Genomic DNA, 18,024 nt, shown 5'->3' on the forward strand with positions numbered 1-18,024 from the left:
TTCAAAATAGAGCCAGCTCAATCCCATCTTCTTCGTGATTCTCTTCCTCCTTAAATCCTTCCCTCCCATGTCCAAAGAATAGATTCTTCTCTTCCGGCTTGATCTCATGAAATCCCCAACGTCCCAGCATCCTCATCCTCTTCCCATCGTGTCTTCACAATAGTCTTCACTTCCAGCCGTTCCCTCCATCTTCACGGGATAAACTCAAATCCCATCCCCCAGCTCGTCCCGCCTTCATCCCTTTCAGCATCCATCAAGTCCCACCGTCCGCAAATCCCTCCTCAACTTCATCTTCCCTTCCGTCTGCATGAACCCAGCAACCGCATTCATTCCATGATGCGACTTCATCCTCCCAAACCTCACGGACCAGCAAACACGGCATCCAAAGATCTCCTCCCAGTCGGAAGAAAGCTTATCCCATGATCCTTTTCTTCCAGATTCGTTTCATCCATATCCACGCTCACAAATCCAGCTTTGCTTCCTTATCTGAATCCCCTGTTCCCACCGAACTCAGGATCCAATCTTAACTCCCAGCATCTACGAATTCCTCTGTTCCGGAATCACTACCAGCCGATTCCCATGATCTTTGCTTGCGCATCTTGCTCATCTCCCCTGCTTCCAAATCTCCCAGATTTCTTTCTAGCTGCCAGCCGTCTCAGCTTCATCACTTCCGAATCCCGAATGTTCTTCCTCACATCACAAGTCGGCCACGTCCTGAATCTTCCCCTGTTTCGGAACAACATCCTCCCAGCCGAATCTAGCATCCTCATCCTCTCCTCATCTACGGATTCACCCTAGATCCCAGCCTACCCACTACTTCCGAACCAGCTGATAGTCAACTTTAAAGACCACGCAATAGCACGTATCTGGTAGGATAGTGATTACGGGTATCGATCCACAGAGATTGGGGTATAGTTGTTTTTCTTTAAAAATAAAAATATTTGAAAAAGAGAATTTGTGAAAACTATTAAACTAAGTAATTTGATAAGAAATGCAATTAAAACGATCAGTTTGGGGGAACGTAGGGCAAGGAATTCACCACTAACATCGGAACAAGGATTAATTATATTTTTAATTTATTCTTGGATTATTATGCAAATTGGCTACAAGCCTAATAAGCATTCGAATAAAATTTCACAGAAGTAATTTAAGCATAATCCATCTTCAGTTGGCATGAAATGTCTACCCTAATCTAAGGTGGCAGCACATCGCATCTTTCCTAAGCATGGACTATCTTATTTTTACTTCAATGATCATGAAGAACAGTTGTACAAACTTCACATTTAAAATCACAGAAATTAAATATGATCCAAAAGAAGATATCCATTAAAAACAATAAGTTCATACAACCCCAAGAATATAAAATAAAATATAAAACCCGTGTCCCTTTGTTAGGGCTGCATCCAGCCCTAGTGAGGAGATCAGCCTTCCATGGAGTGGTGGATGGTAGCAGCACAGCAGCAGGCTTTCATCTCTTCCTTCCGCCGGCTTCTTTTCCCTCTTGAACTTCTATGGAAATTCATTCCCGAAATACCAAAAGTTCTCTCTCCCCTTTTATTCTCGTGGGAACTCCACCCGAGAAGAGATGCCCCGGCTGAAGAGAAGAACTCTTCCTTTTATAGGCTCGGCATCCCCTCTCTCTCTTCTGTTTCGTGGCTCTTCCGAATGGGAGGATCATCTTGGATGCCGTGAAGCTTGAGAGGATGAAGCCGAGGAAGTTGGAGAGCTGATCCCTTGAATCGCGGATGATTCGAATGGGATGCTGATGATGCAGCTGTTGAAGACCGGATTGTTGCAGATGCAGGGGATTTGATCCACCGATGGGCAGCTGGAAGTTTGGTTGAACGAGATGTGAGGAGAGATGGCTCCACGCGGACGGGAGGAAGGCTGGCGCGTGGACGTTGGAAATCTTATGTGGTTGCTGAATAAGGACGATACTCTATTTGAAACAGGGGAGGATGCATTTGTTGGCTTGAAGCTGTGGATCGGCTCGGGAAGAATCCATCGCGGGTGATGAGAGATTGGATACGGCTGGGAAGGAAAGTTTATCCGTGGATGAAGATAAGATGAGCCGGAAGTTTGTTCAGTGGAGAACGTCGGATGAACTGAATTGATTCGGCTGGGAAGAATAAGAATGAATGCAGAGACGTGGGAGTTAGGATTCTGAACGGAATCTGGGACGTATATTGGATGTTATTCGGAGAAGAGGATGAGGCTTGGATGATGATAGGAAGGCTGGGAGCTAGCGGAATCTAGTTGGGATCATTTGGCTGTGGGTGTGTGAGAAGATCTCGGAGGAAGAAAACGGACGTTGAAGACGCTGGGAGCAAATCCGGATGAAGTATGGTTCCTGGTTCTCATCCGGAAGGGAAGGGATAAGCGGAACAGGGGAGGTGAACTGATCCGTGGATGAAGTCAATTCCGAACGGGAGGAAGAAACCAATGGATTCGTGAGCCGGGGTTGGTTGGCAGATGGGTCTCGAGCTTATCCGGCAGAAGATTGGGATGATCTGTGGTCGATGGAGGCTGATCGCGGCTGGGAGATGATCACGGAATGGATGTGCACGCGGATGGGAGGAGATCTAATCCATTGGCTGTGTGTTCTGTTTCGGTGAAGTTTGGGAAGAAGAATCGGAAGCATGGGATCACGGGATAGGATTTGTTCCGCTGGAAATGGAGGAGCTGGGAGGTTTGGTAAGTAAAACCTGCATACATTAGACTCAATCAGTAAATAAATAAGTAAAACATGAATTACCTTTAATAATTTATTAGAATGCAATAATGAAGGTAACATTTTTTTTATGTTAAATTCACAAAATATATGAATTAAAATAATGATAAGTGCTATGAATAAGATATTAGTTTATACATTATTTAGCACTTATCACACCCCCTAACCTATATTTTGCTAGTCCTCGAGCAAAATAAAAACTAACTCACTTTCGCAGAAATAGCGATTGCATTTACCATATGCAATAAGGCTTTAAAACCCTAGGTGGCCCTAGTGGATGAGTTTTGTTTCGTGAGGGTTTTCGGCTCAGATACCCACAAACTGTGGTCTCTAATTTATTTTATTAAAATCTAATTTTAAATGCATAAGTGCCAATAACTTCAAAAGCACACAAAGTTTTAATTACTAAGTCAGCCCAAATCTTAGGTCAGTATGCAACTTAAGTTGAAGTCATTAAATTTCTGTTAGAGAGTTGTAAGGCATATTTATACTTGGGTGCTCAGTGATATCTGAACCATACACAAGCTAAGGCTTTAGATTTCCCAAAATACTGCTAAAGCTAGTAGTTTCCAAGAATTGATCGTATAAGACCTAATCACTGATTCAAAATCATCCTATCTTGCAGGATTTCGAGAATTATGGATATTTACTTTAATACCTCATGGGCTTTATCTGTAATATTCCAGTTTACTCGAATTTTACAACGACGGCTTTCACACTATCACCTTTTTCAAGGTCAATATTATTTTCTCTTTCTCTATTTTTTACAACGACGGCTTTGACAATAGGTAGCCCTTTTCGATGTACCTGACTAAATTCACTTCTTCTCTTTTTTTTTTCTTTTTTTTTTCTTTTTTTTTAAACATTGGATAATAGTGAATTAGATAGGAATGATTCATCAGGACTCAAGGTTGCTACCAAACTTAACAACATAATGTTGAACCTAACCCTTAGAAGTGCAGGCCATGTGTGTTGTGAAATTCCAAAGTAAAAATTATCTTACAACTCGCTAAAAGAACTTTTAATAAAAAGAACTCAAATTGTCTTACTCCTGACTAGTCATTAGGCTTTTTTAGATTTTATATACTTTATGTGATTATCATTTCAGCACTAAGGCATAGAAATTAGATTTTTTTTTTTGAAATTCACTCAAAAATATGAAAATGCGAAAAATTCCTTCAAAAATTTGAAACCTATACCCCCCAACCTAGATCAGACATTGTCCTCAATGTTTTTTTTTTGAATATTATATTATTATTTTTATTTTTTTATATATATATTTTATTTTGGACGAAAATATGATGCATATGGAGGATAGAAGCATTTTACCGTAGTTGCATCAGTAATATGAGGGATCTTGTTAAGAAAATAACAAAAATGCGACAAGAAAATATGCAAAAATAACCTACAAGAATTGGGTTGCCTCCCAACAAGCGCTAAGTTTAACGTCTTCAGCCAGACGCAGTGCATCCTTATCAAATCATACCGGGTTCATGCGGGGTTCTCCAAGAAAGAAAATTTGTGGAAGACTGATTGTTGGGCAGGAAGTTGACTGCTTCTATGGCCTTGTCTATATCAAAGTCAAAATGGGCCAAGTATGTTTTCAGATGGTTATCTGCCAAAATATAGGGAAGGGTTTCTTCTACAAAATCGTCCATTTTGTCTATTAGGAAGCACTCAACTTCTTTTGCAGGTTGATCAGAGGCACGAAATATATTTAACTTGACCTTCATATTCCCAAAGGATATATTCATCACCCCAGTTCTACAATTTATACTCGCATTGGCTGTAGCTAAAAAGGGGCGTCCAAGGATCACGGGGATTTGTTTCTTAGGATTAGGCTCATGTTCCATATCAAGGACGATAAAATTTACTGGAAAATAGAATTTGTCTACCTTGACAAGAACATCTTCAATTATTCCTCGTGGTATTTTTACAGATCGATCAGCCAATTGAAGGAATACCGAGGTTGGTTTAAACTCACCTAACCCAAGTTTCTCATAAACTGAGTAAGGTAAAAGGTTGACACTTGCCCCTAGATCTAAGAGTGCTCGATCAATGAAATTATTTCCTAAGACACAGGAGATGGTGGGAGCACCAGGATCTTTAAATTTTGGAGGGGTGTTGTGTTGGAGAATAGAACTCACTTGCTCAGTTAGGAAGACTTTTTTAGGCACATGTGTCCTAGATTTTCGCTTTTGGGTACAAAGGTCTTTAAGAAATTTGGCATAGGAGGAAACTTGTCTAATAGCATCAAGAAGCGGGTGATTGATTTTGACTTGTTTGAAAACCTCCATCATCTCCTCTAGTGAAGTTTCCTTTTTGCCAAAGGAAGAGGGTGAATTAAGAGCTTTAGGAAATGGGGCCTTTGGGATATGAGTTTTGGCAGAAGGTGGACTAGCTGAAGAAGAAGAAGAAGGTTTTAGATTTTCATTTGACACATTTCTATCCTCTTCTTTACCTTCCTTATTGTTATCCTCCCCAATCCTATTGTCTACTATACGTCCACTCCTTAGGGTAGTCAAAGCATTGGCTTGTTCATGATGAATTGTATTTAGTTGATTTTCTTGAGCCATGTATTGTCCCCTAGGATTACTCACTGGTTGGCTTGAAAGCTTTTCTTCCTCTCGCTTGTTCATTGCATTAGCTAGTTGCCCCATTTGGGATTCTAGCTTGGCGATCGATTGCGTGTGAGAGTGCACCAATTGTGTAATGGTTTCCAAATCTTGAAGGGAGGTCAACACTTTCTTCTCAAAGGCTGTGTTTCTATGGGGTGGAGGAGGAGTGTGTTGAAATTGAGTCGAAGGACGGTAGGGATTAATATTCTGGAATGGTTGAAAGTTTTGGGAATAAGGTTGGAAAGTATTGGGAGTCTGCTGCTTCCAAGAAAAATTTGGATGGTTGCGCCATCCCGGGTTATAAGTGTTAGAATACGGATCATTACCCGGTCTAGGCTGTGTTTGAGCAGCGTTGACTTGTTCTTGCACAAATTCAGAAAATTGAGCTGCCGAAGGACATTCATGAATAGGGTGAGAAGGGCTAGAGCAAAGAGCGAAAACTTGTGCTTGGGGAAAATATGGAAACTGTTCTCTCGACATTAGCTGGTCCAACTTGCGGGATAGTGCATCTACTTTGTCAGATAAACCTATGGACTGGCTAACTTCATATATGGTCCCTTTTCTTTGAGAACTCAAGGGTGCTTGACGAGCAGAGGAGGCATGGTGGAGGGAATTTTCATTAAGGTTTTCAAACATCTGCCATGCCTCATGCTCACTCTTAAGCATGAAAGTTCGCCCACAAGAAGCATCAACCATTTGACGATTTCATTCGGACAGTCCGTCATAAAAGCATTGCACTAATTGCCACTTGGGTATTTGATGATGCGGGCATTTTCGGAGTAAATCTCTAAATTTTTCCCAAGTTTCATGAAATTCTTCCCCGTCAGATTGGGAGAAGCTCGTGATAGCACGCCTAAATTGGTTTGTTCTTCCTATGGGAAAATATTTTTTTAGGAATTCATGTTGCATTTGAACCCATGAAAGAATGGAATTAGCTTCTAATGAATGGAGCCACTGCTTAGCTCTATCCTTAAGAGAAAAAGGGAATAACCTAAGTTTCAGAGCGTCATCAGTGAAGTTTTGAATTTTTACAGTGGTGCAGATCTCAAGGAACTCATCTAAATGTTTGTATGGATCTTCATTGTTAAGTCCATAAAAAGAGGGAAGCATTTGGATGACACTAGACTTAATCTCAAACTGTACAGCAGCAGTGGTATCAGGTAGTCGAATACAAGATGGCGAGGTATAAATGGAAGGAGTGAAGTACTCCTTTAACAGCTTGGGTTGTTCTTCAGCCATCTTGATAGGTGAAGCAGATCCTAGGGTTCTATAAGTACGGATTTCGGCTCGAAGGGCCCTAATAGAACGTTCTATTTCAGAGTCAAACGGTACTAATTCAAGAGATCTAGAACGACACCCTAGCATACACTAAGACTCCTCTGATCAGTACAGTCAAGCATGCAAGAAAAACACAATTCCTTATGTTCACCCTAAAATCACTAGACAGCTCCTAACTGGTTTGAAGATGGCACCTAAGCCTCCAATCCGGTCTAATGACTGAGTTGACCAGGTAAGCTCCCAGGTAAGTGGGGGGGTCACGATGCGTTGCAAAGGTCCCACTTAAAAACCACTTGTCTCGAACAGATGAACTGTCTCCCTTAGGACAAAGCTTGCCTAGACATCAACTGAGCCACAAAGCGAAATTGGTGCAACTTTCGGTGATCTTCGTCCTATTGAGCTCGAATGTCCCTAGGGGCCAACGTCTAATTGATTTTAGTCAAAGGGATAGCTATGTGAAAATTGATTCACCTAATTTGGGCAAGAATCTGGTGATGAAATCCAGTTCTTATCTTGTTGGGGGGATTGCCCTTACTATGTGCGGATTAAGTGGTGTATGTGTATCAAGCATGCATTCACACTTTTGCTGAATTTAAAATCAAACAATCACCACAAAAGGAAATTTAAATAAGAAAGGTTTAGAGGTTACCAAAGAGAATTTCCCCAGCAATTTTGAAAAAAATTTAGGCAAACCTCGACAGCATTCCTTTTCCAGCAGTTCCCTTTTTGATTGTCCCAGATGCTCTCTTTGATTCCTGATCAAATCATACAAAAAGAAAAACCCAAAAATTAGTAAGAGAGAAAAAAGGGATAAGTAAAGTAACAAAAATAGAAAATATTTTTATTTTATTTTAGATATATATATATTATTATTATTTTATTTTTATTTTTTTTTAAAAAAAAAATTTTATGAAAAGAAAAACAACTGTGCTAGCAATCCCCGGCAACGGTGCCAAAAATTGATAGCCAACTTTAAAGACCACGCAATAGCACGTATATGGTAGGATAGTGATTACGGGTATCGATCCACAAGGATTGGGGTACAATTGTTTTTCTTTAAAAATAAAAATATTTGAAAAAGAGAATTTGTGAAAACTATTACACTAAGTAATTTGATAAGAAATGCAATTAAAATGATCAGTTTGGGGGAACCTAGGGCAAGGAATTCACCACTAACATCGGAACAAGGATTAATTATATTTTTAATTTATTCTTGGATTATTATGCAAATTGGCTACAAGCCTAATAAGCATTCGAATAAAATTTCACAGAAGTAATTTAAGCATAATCCATCTTCAGTTGGCATGAAATGTCTACCCTAATCTAAGGTGGCAGCACATCGCATCTTCCCGAAGCATGGACTATCTTATTTTTACTTCAATGATCATGAAGAACAGTTGTACAAACTTCACATTTAAAATCATAGAAATTAAATATGATTCAAAAGAAGATATCCATTAAAAACAATAAGTTCAAACAACCCCATGAATATAAAATAAAATATAAAACCCGTGTCCCTTTGTTGGGGCTGCATCCAGCCCTAGTGAGGAGATCAGCCTTTCATGGAGTGGTGGATAGCAGCAGCACAGCAGCAGGCTTCCATCTCTTCCTTCCGCCGGCTTCTTCTCCCTCTTGAACTTCTATGGAAATTCATTTACGGAATACCCAAAAGTTCTCTCTCCCCTTTTATTCCAGTGGGAACTCCACCCAAGAAGAGATGCCCCGGCTGAAGAGAAGAACTCTTCCTTTTATAGGCTCGGCATCCCCTCTCTCTTCTGTTTCGTGGCTCTTCCGAATGGGAGGATCATCTTGGATGTCGTGAAGCTTGGGAGGATGAAGCCGAGGAAGTTGGAGAGCTGATCCCTTGAATCGCGGATGATTCGAACGGGATGCTGATGATGCAGCTGTTGAAGACCGGATTGTTGCAGATGCAGGGGATTTGATCCACCGATGGGCAGCTGGAAGTTTGGTTGAACGAGATGTGAGGAGAGATGGCTCCACGCGGACGGGAGGAAGGCTGGCGCGTGGACGTTGGAAATCTTATGTGGTTGCTGAATAAGGACGATACTCTGTTTGAAACAGGGGAGGATGCATTTGTTGGCTTGAAGCTGTGGATCGGCTCGGGAAGAATCCATCGCGGGTGATGAGAGATTGGATACGGCTGGGAAGGAAAGTTTATCCGTGGATGAAGATAAGATGAGCCGGAAGTTTGTTCAGTGGAGAACGTCGGATGAACTGAATTGATTCGGCTGGGAAGAATAAGAATGAATGCAGAGACGTGGGAGTTAGGATTCTGAACGGAATCTGGGACGTATATTGGATGTTATTCGGAGAAGAGGATGAGGCTTGGATGATGATAGGAAGGCTGGGAGCTAGCGGAATCTAGTTGGGATCATTTGGCTGTGGGTGTGTGAGAAGATCTCGGAGGAAGAAAACGGACGTTGAAGATGCTGGGAGCAAATCCGGATGAAGTATAGTTCCTGGTTCTCATCCGGAAGGGAAGGGATAAGCGGAACAGGGGAGGTGAACTGATCCGTGGATGAAGTCAATTCCGAACGGGAGGAAGAAACCAATGGATTCGTGAGCCGGGGTTGGTTGGCAGATGGGTCTCGAGCTTATCCGGCAGAAGATTGGGATGATCTGTGGTCGATGGAGGCTGATCGCGGCTGGGAGATGATCACGGAATGGATGTGCACGCGGATGGGAGGAGATCTAATCCATTGGCTGTGTGTTCTGTTTCCGTGAAGTTTGGGAAGAAGAATCGGAAGCATGGGATCACGGGATAGGATTTGTTCCGCTGGAAATGGAGGAGCTGGGAGGTTTGGGATGCTCACGGGATGAGAATGATAAATCATGGGCTGGGAGGACGTGGAGATCTCGGCTGAGAGACGGAATACAATCCATGAAGCCGAGAGGATGGGAGGAAGTTGGGACTCGGATGGCTTGGTTTGCTTCGTGGGAGACTTGAGAGGATAAGAAAAATGTGGAAGGGAAGATCATGCACGAGATGTAAAGCAGGGGAATTAATTCGTGGATAATGGAATGACTGGAATGGCTGGTTTCAATCAGGATAAAGTCTAATAAATGTGATACGGGTTTAAACAGTGCAATGTGGGAAGTTTTGGGACAAAATGTTAGAACATGAAAAGTCGAGCTCAGTTAGATGTGAAAGAAACAATAAAGTTGGGATGAACGGCTGAATCGAAAATCTGAGAGGATTTGAATCGCAGGGTGCATGCGATTTGGGTCAAGGAATAATCCCTAATGAACTTGACTCAACCTGCATAAATTAGACTCAATCAGTAAATAAATAAGTAAAACATGAATTACCTTTAATAATTTATTAGAATGCAATAATGAAGGTAACATTTTTTTTATGTTAAATTCACAAAATATATGAATTAAAATAATGATAAGTGCTATGAATAAGATATTAGTTTATACATTATTTAGCACTTATCACCAGCCAGCGTTCCGGATTAATCCTAGCATCCGCAATTCAAGGATCAAAAGATATCGACTCTATCCCGCAGCCGTTGATCCATCTTTATCTCAACTTGGAACAGGGGAGAGAGGGGGAGGTATGCAGTCTATAAAAGGCTCTTCATGGAAACCAGAGGGGGCATTCTTCGGATGAAAGGATCAGCGAACTTCTTCCTATAGCCGAGTTTTCAAGGAAGTCAGAAGGAGGGAGAAGACGAAGAGAAGGAGGTAGCCGTGATGGGAGTCGGAGTCCTCTGCGCTACTGCTATCGTCCACAACTATATGGAAGGCTGATCTCCTCTCTAGGGCCGGATGCAGCCCTAACAAAGGGCCAAGGGTTTTGTATTTTTGATTTCTATTCTTGGAGTTGTATAAACTTTATTTTGCTCCTAATGAATATTTTATTTCATCTCATATTTAATTTCTGTGATTTTAAGTATGACGTTTATACAACTATTCTTCATGATCACTGAGTAAGTATAAAAGATCACCCATGCTTAGAAAAGATGCAGTGTCCTGCCGCATTAGTTTAGGGTAGACATTTTATGCTAACTGAAGATGGATGTTCCAAAATTACTTTTATGAAATTTTATTTAAATGCTTATAGGGCTTGTAGTCAATTTGCATGTTAATCCAAGAACGAATTAAAATATAAATAACCCTTGTTCCGATGTTAGTGGTAAATTTTTTGCCTAGGTTTCCTCAAACTGATATCATTTTCATTACTTTTTTTATTAAATTTCTTAGTTTAATTTTCTTCACAAACTCTTTTTTTTTATTTTTTTTAAAAAAATAACTGTACCCCAATTCCTGTGGATCGATACCCGTAATCACTATTCTACTAGATACGTGCTATTGCGTGGTCTTTAAAGTTGACTATCAATTTTTGGCACCGTTGCCGGGGATTGCTAGCATAGTTGTTTTTCTTTTCAAAAAAAAATTCAAAAAAAAATAATATATATATCTAAAATAAAATAAAAATATTTTCTATTTTTTTGTTACTTTCCTTATCTCCTTCTTCTCTCTTACTAATTTTTGAATTTTCTTTTATTCAGGAATCAAAGAGGAAATTTGGGACGATCAAAACGAAAACTGCTGAAAAAGAAATGCTGTAGAGGTTTGCTTTAAAAAAAAAAAAATTGCTGGAAAAATTTTCTTTGGTAACATCTGAACCTTGTTTATTTAAATTGATTCCCAATTAGCCTAAAATTTTGTGGTGATTGTTTGATTTTAATTTTAGCAAAAGTGTGAATGCATGCTTGATACACATACACCAATTAATCCGCACATAGTAAGGGCAATCACCCCAACAAGATAAGAACTGGATTTCATCACCAGATTCTTGCCCAAATTAGGTGAATCAATTCACACATAGCTACCACTTTAATTAAAATCAATTAGATGTTGGCTCCTAGGGACATTCGAGCTCAATAGGACGAAAATCACCGAAAGTTGCACCAATTTCGCTCTGTGGCTCAGTTGATGTCTAGGCAAGCTTTGTCCCTATAAGGGAGACAGTTCATCTGTTCGAGGCAAGTGGTTTTTAAGTGGGACCTTTGCAACGCATCGTGACCCCCCTACTTACCTGGGAGCTTACCTGGTCAACTCAGTTCATTAGACCGGATTGGAGGCTTAGGTGCCCTCTTCAAACCAGTTAGGAGTTGTCTAGTGATTTTAGGGCAAACATAAGGATTGATGTGTTTCTTTTAATGCATGCTTGACTGCACTTGACTGATCAGAAGAGTTTTAGTGCATGCTAGGATGTCGTTCCAGATCTTCTGAATAGTACCTTTTGATTCTGAAATAGAGCGTTCTATTAGAGCCCTTCGAGCCGAATCCGTACCTATAGAACCATAGGATCTACACCACTTGTCGAGATGGCTGAAGAACAACCTAAGCTGTTAAAGAAGTACTTTATTTCTTCCATTTATACCTCTCCATCTTGTATTCGACTACCTGATACCACTGCTGCCGTACAGTTTGAAATTAAGTCTAGTGTCATCCAAATGCTTTCCTCTTTTTATGGACTTAACAATGAAGACCCATACAAACATTTAGATGAGTTCCTTGAGATTTGCACCACTGTCAAAATTCAGAACTTCACTGATGATGCTCTAAAACTTAGGTTGTTTCCTTTCTCCCTTAAGGATAGAGCTAAGTAGTGGCTCCATTCATTAGAAGCTAATTCTATTCTTTCATGGTTCCAAATGCAATATGAATTTCTAAAAAAATATTTTTCCATAGGAAGAACGAATCAATTTAGGCGTACTATCGTGAGCTTCTCCTAATCTGACGGAGAAGAATTTTATGAAACTTGGGAAAAATTTAGAGATTTACTCCGAAAATGCCCGCATCATCAAATATCCAAGTGGCAATTAGTGCAATGCTTTTATGATGGATTGTCTGAACGAAATCGTCAAATGGTTGATGCTTCTTACGGAGGAACTTTCATGCTTAAGAGTGAGTATGAGGCATGGCAGATGTTTGAAAATCTTAATGAAAATTTCCTCCACCATGCCTCCTCAGCTCGTCAAGCACCCCCGAGTTCTCAAAGAAAAGGGACCATATATGAAGTTAGCCAGTCCATAGGTCTATCCGACAAAGTAGATGCACTGTCCCGCAAATTGGACCAGCTAGTGTCTAGAGAACAGCTTTCAAACTCTCCCTAAGCACAAGTTTGTGCTCTCTGTTCTAGCCCGTCTCACCCTATTCATGAATGCCCTTCGGCAGCTCAATTCTCTGAATTTGTGCAAGAGCAAGTAAATGCTGCCCAAACACAATTCCGACCTGGTAATGATCCATATTCTAACACTTATAACCCGGGATGGCGCAACCATCCAAACTTCTCTTGGAAGCAGCAGACTTCCAACACCTCCCAACCTTATTCCCAAAACTTTCAACCGTTCCAGAATGTTCATCCAAACCGTCCTCCTACTCACTATTCATAATTTCAACATGTCCCTCCTCCACCACCCCAAAGAGATGGCTTTGAGCAAAAAGTTTTGATTGTCCTTCAAGGACTGGAAGCCAATACACAACTGTTGCACTCCCATACCCAGTCTATTGCCAAATTAGAAACCCAGCTAGGGCAGCTAGCGAGTGCACTAAATAAAAGAGAGGAAGGCAAGCTTCCAAGCCAACCAGTGAGTAATCCGAGAGGGCAGTATATGGCTCAAGAGACTCACCCGATTGATGTTCACCATGAACAAGCTAATGCCATGACTACCTTAAGAAGCGGACGTGTAGTAGACAATAAGGTTGGAGAAAAAGAACATAAAGAAAATGAAGACAGGAGTATGACTGTGCCTAAAGAGAACCCAAACTCGTCTTTGTCGCCATCTAGTCCAGTATCGACCACACCTTTTACACCGAAGGCTCCTTTCCCTCAGTGTCTGAGTGCACCTTCTTCCTTTGGTAAGAAAGGAACTTCGTTGGAAGAAATAATGGAGGTATTCAAATAAGTCAAAATCAACTCCCTCTCCTTGATGCTATAAAACAAGTTCCATCTTATGCCAAATTTCTCAAAGACCTTTGTACCCAGAAACGAAAATCTAGGACACATGTGTCTAAAAAGGTCTTTCTAACTGAATAAGTGAGCTCCATCCCCCAGCACAAAACCCCTCCCAAGTTCAAAGATCCTGGTGCCCCTACCATCTCTTATGTGGTAGGAGACAATTCGATTGATCGTGCACTATTAGATTTAGGGGCAAGTGTTAATCTTCTTCATTATTCAGTCTATGAGAAGTTCGGATTAGGTGAATTAAAGCCTACTTCGGTGTCCCTGCAATTGGCTGATCGATCTGTTAAAATACCACGAGGAACAATAGAAGAGGTCCTAGTCTAGGTAGATAAATTTTATTTTCCAGTTGATTTCATCGTCCTTGATATGGAACCTGTGCCTAATCTCGAGAAACAGATCCCTATGATTCTTGGTCGTCCCTTTCTAGCTACAGCCAATGCATGTATTAACTGTAGAACTGGGGTGATGGATATATCTTTTGGAAACATGAAAGTTAAACTAAATGTATTTCATGCCTCTGATCAACCTGCAAGGGAAGATGAGTGCTTCCTAGTTAATAAAATAGACGATCTTGTAGAAGAAGCCCTTCCCTATATTCTGGCAGATGACCCTTTGGAAGCATGTTTAGCCCATTTTGACATTGATAATTTTGATTTAGACAAGGCCATAGAAGAAGTCAATGTCCTACTTGACAATCCGTCTCTCACAAATTCTCATCCTTGGCATATCCGACATGAACCTTTTCCTACCCTTTCTAGTATGCCACAGTGCCCATCCATCGAGTTCCCTCCCAAACTTGAGTTAAAGCCACTTCCGGTAACCCTTAAGTATGCTTTTCTAGGACCCGAACATACCCTACCTGTAATCATCGCGGCTGACCTGTTTGACAAACAGGAGAGTCAACTTTTGAGTGTACTCGGAGAACATAAACATGCAATTGGATGGTCTGTAACTGATCTAAAGGGGATTGACCCATCTATTTGCATGCATCGTATTCACTTAGAAGAAGATGTAAAATCGACCCATGAAATGCAAAGGAGACTCAACCCTAACATGAAAGAGGTGGTCAAGAAAGAAGTAGTAAAGTTACTAGATGCCGGAATCATTTACCCTATCTCTGATAGCAACTGGGTGAGTCCAACTCAAGTAGTACCAAAGAAGTCGGGCATTACTGTGGTTGAAAATGCAGAAGGAGAGTTGATGCCTACACGCACGACCACTAGCTGGCGTGTTTGCATTGACTATAGAAAGCTTAACTCCATGACTAGGAAGGACCATTTTTCTTTGCCTTTTATTGACCAAATATTGGAAAGATTAGCCGGTCAGGGTTTCTACTGTTTCTTAGATGGTTATTCTGGATATAACCAAGTGGCCGTGTATTCCGATGATCAAGAGAAAACTACTTTCACATGTCCATTTGGGACATTTGCGTATAGAAGAATGCCATTTGGACTCTGCAATGCACCCGTGACATTTCAACGATGCATGATGGCAATTTTTTCTGACATGGTAGAAAAATTTCTGGAAGTATTCATGGATGATTTTTCAGTTTTTGGCCCCTCATTTGATGATTGTCTCAATAATTTAACCCTGGTTCTAAAAAGATGTAAGGAGACCAATCTAGTGCTAAGTTGGGAAAAGAGCCATTTTATGGTTCAAGAGGGTACAGTCTTGGGACACATTGTGTCAAAAAGGGGCATTGAGGTAGATAAAGCAAAAGTTGATCTTATTTCTAATCTTTCTCCACCCAAATCTGTGAAACAAATCCGTTCTTTTTTTGGCCATGCTGGTTTTTACCGTCGCTTTATTAAAGACTTCAGCAAAATTTCTAAGCCCTTGTGCAATCTCCTTGCCGAGGATACACCCTTTGTCTTTGATAAAGCATGTAAAAGGGTCTTTGAAATTCTCCGATCTAAGTTGTCTACAGCACTTGTTATACAACCTTCCAATTGGACCCTTCCATTCGAACTTATGTGTGATGCTTCTGACTATGCCATTGGGGCGGTTTTAGGGCAACGACTAGAAAAGTTATCTCACGTCATCTACTACGCTAGTAAAACACTCTCAGATGCACAATTGAATTACACTACTACTGAGAAAGAATTACTAGCTGTAGTATTTGCTCTGGACAAGTTTTGGTCCTATCTCTTAGGGTCCAAGGTTATTATGTTCACTGATCATTCTGCTCTTCGGTACCTCCTTTCAAAGAAGGATACCAAGCCTCGCCTAATTCGATGGATCCTGTTGTTATAGAAATTTAATATAGAAATTCGTGACAAGAAAGACGCCACAAATGTTGTAACGGACCATTTGTCTAGAATCCTTCTCGAACCTCCTCATAACATTTCACCGCCTCATGACTCCTTTCCAGATGAACAATTGTTTGAGGTACAACAAGTAAAAATACCATGGTTTGCCAACATAGTGAACTATCTTGCCATAGGACAAATTTCTGATCATTGGTCCAAGCAGGACAAGGATCGATTCTTTTCGCAAGTTAACTTCTATTTTTGGGATGACCCCGATCTGTTTAAATACTGTCCTGATCAAGTAATCCATCGATGTGTGCCGAAATGTGAATTTCAGAGTATTCTTGATTTTTGTCATTCCCAAGCCTGTGGAGGACATTTTGGGGGTAGAAAAACTGCAGCCAAAGTCTTACAAAGTGGATTTTATTGGCCCTCCTTGTTCAAAGTGTTGGGAACCCGCCAATGCCGCTGATATTTCAAAATAAAATCAGATGGCAGCGGAAGAGGCATGTGCGGGATCGACGTTCATCGCATGAACGTTGTTTCATGACCGTTCGTAGATAGGTAAGGATTAAAAACTTTTAAACTAATTTGAAGATCAGATCTTCACCTTGTGCGGATAGATGATCACCGCAAACTGAAGTTCGTGGTTTTAGGATGAAGGTTCGTTTGAAGCCGTTCAAACGTTCGGCCTCTACGGGTATCCACACGAAGCAGAGGACTGATCAAAGCTTTCTTGTCTTCCCGGGGTGCTAGCTCCCTTGCAAAGACTTCTTTTGATGGCTGATTTCCTCTCTATCAATCAACCTTTGATTGTGCTTGAGAGGAGGAAGAAGAAGAAGGCAACTGGATGAAGAACCAAAGCCTCTGCAGCCTACTCCCTTTTCCTTGCGTTGGAAGGAGGAAGAGAAGAGGAGGAGGCCGCCAATGGCTTTTCCTTTTCTTCCCTTTGCTTGCGGCTGAACCAAGGAGAGGGAGAGGGTTGCCACGGCACAAGCGGGAGAGGATTCACATGAATAGGGCGCCGCCCCCCTTTGCTCCCCTTTTAAAGGTATGAAGGGCTCCTACAAATTAGGATTCCTTGATCACCTTCCAAGAGGGGCGCCGGCCCCTCTTGTGTTGCCGCCACAAGCCAAGAAAAGGAGGAGGGGCGTGTGCCCCTCCTTCATGGTTGCCCTAATCCTTATTAAGTAAGGATTGGGATGCCTTAATGTGGTCAAGCCCTAATCCAATTAGGCTTAGCCCAAGGGTGAACCAATTTGGATCCAATCTAGGTAAGTCCTAATCCAATTAGAACTTAAATCAATTTTGACTCAATTGAACTCTTCAATCCTAATCCAATTAGGAGTCTTATTGATTCATTAGATTAATAATTAATTGTGACTTAAAAAATTCTAATCCAAATTAGGACATATTTAATTTTAGTCCTAATCCAATTAGGACTCTATTTGAATCTGAAGTCCTAATCTGATTAGGACTCTAGGAATCCTACTCCAAGTAGGAATCCAATTTTAATTCAAAACTCCTAATCTCATTAGGATTGTAGGAATCCCAGTCCTACTCCAACTAGGATTTCCAGTCCTAATCCAATTAGGACTCTAGAAATCCTACTCGAAGTAGGACTCTTGTTTCAAGTCCAATTAATTAATTTCCTTTTGTTCCTTCTTCAACTGAATATCAATCGAATTGATTACTTGTGATTTCTAATCACGATTCAACCATCGGATCGGTCAATACTTCTAGTGTGTGTGACCCCATAGGTTCTATTCTGACTGGTAGTGGATATATTGCGATCTCTATCACAATATCATTGAAAACTTCTTTCAATGGGTTGGAACGATTCCAACTCTATTCTTTAGGGTTTATCGATCATCGAGATAATCCCTGTAAGTCCCACCATCCACCAGTGACACCTAGCAGCATGTAGTGGCTACCTAGTAGAATAGAATGATGAACCTCTAGGTGCAGTTATCATGTGATACAGTCCTACTATCATGGATCCCTACAGGACGGAGGTCATGGACAACTCGTCAAACCCCATCGTTTGTCATATGTGAAGATTTATTCGACTTAAGTTCGAGAGTGGAAAACTCTTTCTCCACTGTGCATACTGCCCCGGCCGAGGTCTTACGAACTCAGTCTTAT

At 40.9% G+C, this 18,024-nt stretch overlaps 1 long non-coding RNA gene across 1 annotated transcript; it reads right to left on the reverse strand.

Moving 5' to 3' along the window:
- Positions 1–1,562: 1,562 nt before the first annotated feature.
- Positions 1,563–10,092, reverse strand: LOC120105726 (uncharacterized). Its single transcript, XR_005508043.3, has 2 exons — positions 7,277–10,092; positions 1,563–2,705 (listed from the first exon to the last, which is right to left on the reverse strand). It is a non-coding gene; the product is annotated as an uncharacterized LOC120105726 (long non-coding RNA).
- Positions 10,093–18,024: the final 7,932 nt, after the last annotated feature.

The sequence above is a fragment of the Phoenix dactylifera genome, chromosome 7 (assembly GCF_051530095.1).
Source record: "Phoenix dactylifera cultivar Ajwa chromosome 7, Ajwa_hap1_PhDact_Kaust_v1.1, whole genome shotgun sequence".
Lineage (NCBI taxonomy): Eukaryota > Viridiplantae > Streptophyta > Magnoliopsida > Arecales > Arecaceae > Phoenix > Phoenix dactylifera.